At 34.8% G+C, this 4,455-nt stretch overlaps 1 pseudogene; it reads left to right on the top strand.

Annotated features, from left to right (window-relative positions):
• The first annotated feature begins 4,102 nt into the window (after positions 1–4,102).
• LOC118657218 lies at positions 4,103–4,247 on the top strand (annotated as a pseudogene).
• The last annotated feature ends 208 nt before the right edge of the window (positions 4,248–4,455 follow it).

Here is a 4,455-nt window from a genome sequence, read left to right as displayed (position 1 = left end):
ATATGGAGAACTTCTTTTTTAGTTGCATCAATTGTTATAAAATATCATTTAAAAATATATAGTAGTTTCTTTTAAAATACTATTTTATGGCCCTCTGAGGTATTTAACCTTGTAAATACCATTCATTTTCAAAATTTGCCATTGACTTCATTTTTCTAAAGGGTATATTTTAATGTATTTATGATGATATTTATATTTTATATGTTGCTAATTGGTCTTATAATAACTTGAGCAGGAACTTCATTTATCTTTGTCCCAGGACTTCAATGCAATTTTAGATAGCCTGTCAGGATTCTGAGAAGACACTTTAGGTCTTCAGGAAAGAAAGAAAGAAATAAAGAAAGAAAGAAAAAAAGAAAGAAAGAAAGGAAGGAAGGAAGGAAGGAAGGAAGGAAGGAAGGAAGGAAGGAAGGAAGGAAGGAAGGAAGGAGGAAGGAAGGAAGGAAGGAAGGAAGGAAGGAAGGAAGGAAGGAAGGAAGAAAGAAAGAAAGAAAGAAAGAAAGAAAGAAAGAGATAGATGCATACTTTTGACTGTTATTAAAATAGTTGTCTACATCCTTGGTTCTTGAGGCTATGCAGTTATATCAGTTTGAAACAAAAATCTAAATTTAGTTTATTATTTTTTTTCTTTAATACCCTTAAATATGCAATGAATTTTTGGGAGCAGGGGAACTAAAAAGTAAATAGATTTTGGGGTTGTTTTTTGTTTGTTTGTTTGTTTTTTGAGAAAACCTAACTGACTTTTCAGAAATATTTGATTTTATAGGCATTTTTTGACTTAAGTCTCTGTGGTTATTGCTGAAGATTAGAGTCACCTACACTTCATCACATTGAGAAGACCAAAGCCTACCTTAATCCATATTTTCAAGGCACTAAAATGCTCTAGATCTAAATAAATAAACAAACAGGAACACACACAACAAAGAAGTATTAGCCTAACTCACTTAATGGATAGTTATTAGATACCTAGTAAGTGTCAAGTATTAGGCTATTTGTAGATTTATATGACAATTGTGGTATTTTAAATAGTAGGAATTTTTAAATTGCTTAATGAATGAATCAATTTATAGCAATAGTTTTTATAATTATTACAGATTTTAAGAAAAAATTATATAGAATATATATTTTATAATGTATTTAATATAGAATATATATTATTAATTTATAAAATCCTTCCCAAAATACTATGTGAGAATGTATTTTTTTATTGTCTAAAGTTTTACATATGTCTCCTTTTCCCCCAATTGACCATCCCCCCCACAGCCATTCCCACCCAAGGCAAGCCTCCACCACCTCAGTGTCTGTGTCCATTGGTTATGCTAATATGCATGCATACAAGTCCTTTGGTTGCTCTCTAACCACCCCCTGTCCTACCATTTTGTCTCTGGATCTATTCTTGTTCATCAAATTATGTTGATCCCACATGTGAGTGAGATCATGTGGAATTTATTTTTCTCTGACTGGCTTATTTTGCTTAGCATAATGCTCTCCAGTTCCATCCATGCTGTTGCAAATGGTAAAAGTTCCTTCATTTTTATAGCGGCAAAACACTATGTGAAAATGCTTTTCAAAAGAAGAAAGCAAAGATCCAGAACTTGGAGTGAGAGTATTCAAAGAACCCTAGGGGAAAATATTAAACTCACAGATAACTGAACAGTATTTACCCCATTGAGTTTTGATTAAATAACTTTATAAGTATCTTGCTTTCCAAATAATAATAAAGTGTTATGAGGAAAAAATAACCAGCTTTGCTTTTTTGGAACTAGATGGAGATTTCAAACATGGTTGTTTCAAATATGGATTTGGGGTATTGCAAAAAAATTTTATATCACGAACATGTGAATTTTGTAATACAAACATAAATTACTTAATGCATGAAACATTCAGGATGTGTATACATGCATTTAATGATAAATGATTAGCTAAAGTAAATAATCTGTGATTATTTCTGTTTTAGAAGGGAAAGTTAACTTAGGGTCTGAAAAATGAAACTGGTGTACAGACTTAGAGAAAACCTAACAATGAGAAAGTTTAATGCACCTAAAACAACTCTCATTTTGTCTTCCCTCTTCTATTGTAAAAATTCCCACATGCTTTGTATTGTGTTTTCTTTTATTAGATTTCTGTAGTATCAATAATTCAGTTCCTGAAACTTGTTTGCCTAAGTCTGCCACTGTTTTTTATGGAACTGGCATCAATCTCAAAAAAACATTGATGTTCCAGGCCTTATTTATCTTTGAGATGAAAGAAAGCCTTGTATTATTTGCAAATGGACTGTATACATGATCTTTGTCCAGTTTCATTTTCTATAAAAATTCCTAGAAACATGTTTAAAATTTTATTTGATAGTAGTGTATCTAATTGTTAAAGAATTTAGAAACTGGCTCTCTTTAATCTTATGTGGAAACTGAAAAACATAAAATTATACCTCAACAAAGTGGATTAATAAGAGGGAAAAAGTAGATAAATTGTCTGCATCCAAGAAAAAAAAGACATACTTTAATTTCAAGGAGATGTTTATACTTATTGATACAATGTTTAGAATAGAAATTATGTTTAAAATGGGCCTGAAGATAGTTGAATGCCCAGATACAGTTATCCTTAAAATATTTTAATTTGCATATAAGCCATTATAATTCTTTGATTTGATTAATACTAAGAACTTATCACCCAATCACCTAGTTATTGCACAATACAGAATATATATTGTATAGTATAGTCATCTATATATATATAACTAGAGGCCCGGTGCACAAAATACATGCACTCAGGGGAGTCCTCAGCCCGGCTTGCACCCTCTCACAGTCAGAGAGCCCTTGGGGGATGTCTGACTGACAGGAGCAGGCCTAAGACGTCAGTCGGACATCCTTAGTGCTGCCGCAGAGGAGTGAGAGGCTCCCGCCACGGCCGCTGCGCTCGTCAGCCATGAGCCTGTGCTCAAGGATTCTGGCTGAGTGGCGCTCCCCCTGTGGGAGTGCAATGACCACACTGACCACCAGGGGGAAGCTCCTGCATTGAGCGTCTGCCTCCTGGTGGTCAGTGCACATCATAGCAACTGGTCATTCTGCCATTTGGTCGATTTGCTTATCAGCCTTTTATTATCTAGGATAGCCTAAGTGACTGGCTGACTGGCCAACCGTTCGACCATCCAACTGGTAGCTATGATGCACACTGACCATCAGGAGGCAGACACTCAACAAAGGATCAGAAACCACAGGCATGGAAACATGGAACAGACTAATGCATCTCAGAGGGAAGGGAGCAGAGAGAAGGGTGGGAAGAGATTAACCAAAGATCTTATATGCATACTAGAGGCCCGGTGCACAGATTCATGCACCAGTGGGGTCCCTTGGCCTGGCCTGCGCCCTCTCACAATCTGGGATCCCTCGGGGGATGTCGGAGAGTCAGTTTCAGCCTGACCCCCACAGGACGGGCTGAGGGACCCCACCAGTGCACAAATTTGTGCACCAAGCCTCTAATTATATTATAAAGAGTATTATAATAAACCATGCAACATTATTCTATTATGGTTTAAGAATATGTTTTTTCCCCCAGAAATCTTTGATTACATTTAGAAGAATATATGATAAAATTTATAGTCTAGCTTGGCTGGTATGGTTGAGCATTGCTCTATGAACCAGGAGATCACAGTTGGGTTCTCAATCAGTGGGCTTGACCCAAGTAGGGGGCATGAAAGAGGCAGCTGATCAATGATTCTCTCTCATCATTGATGTTTCTATCTCTCTCTCCCTCTCCCTTCCTCTCTGAAATCAATAAAAATATGTTAAATACATTAAACACACATATATATGTATATGGTATATATATGTGAGATATATATATATATATATATATATATATATATATATATATATATGAAATTTTTCCCTATTTCTACTTGTAGAAATATATATGGTCTAACCCCCAAATTTCTGGGAAAAATTTTGGGTCTGATACTTTTATTTGGAAATCAGCTAAAATTGAATTCATCCTTGAATGTTTCCATTATGAGTTTAATACAAAATGGCAACTTACATATTTAGTTGGTATAGATGCTCTTTTTTTCCAATGAGAAATTTGATTTGTTTAAAAGTGGGACTTCTACCCCTGGTAATGGGCAAGGAGACACCTGATTGGTGGTGTTGCTCTTATATCAGTCAGGGGCAAAGCAGATGTACAGTCCTTAGTTCATCCTAGCTTGATGCCTGTGTCGGTGGCCAGAGCTGTTTCATGCCTGAGGCACATAAAATGATAAAAAATAAATAAATAAATAAATAAAATAAAATAAAAGTGGGACTTCTGCTGTTAAATAAAGAAGAATCTTCTGTAACCAATTAAACTTCTTTTCCATTTTATGAGGTAGATTTTTGTTTCAGGAAATATTTCATAGTTTGTAATTCTTAATAAAAAGAGATTTTTACTTTCATTAACCTACACACGTGTCTCTTTTAATTA

Source organism: Myotis myotis, unplaced genomic scaffold (assembly GCF_014108235.1).
Source record: "Myotis myotis isolate mMyoMyo1 unplaced genomic scaffold, mMyoMyo1.p scaffold_m19_p_5, whole genome shotgun sequence".
Taxonomy (NCBI): Eukaryota; Metazoa; Chordata; class Mammalia; order Chiroptera; family Vespertilionidae; genus Myotis; species Myotis myotis.
This window is presented reverse-complemented; position numbering and strand designations above follow the sequence as displayed.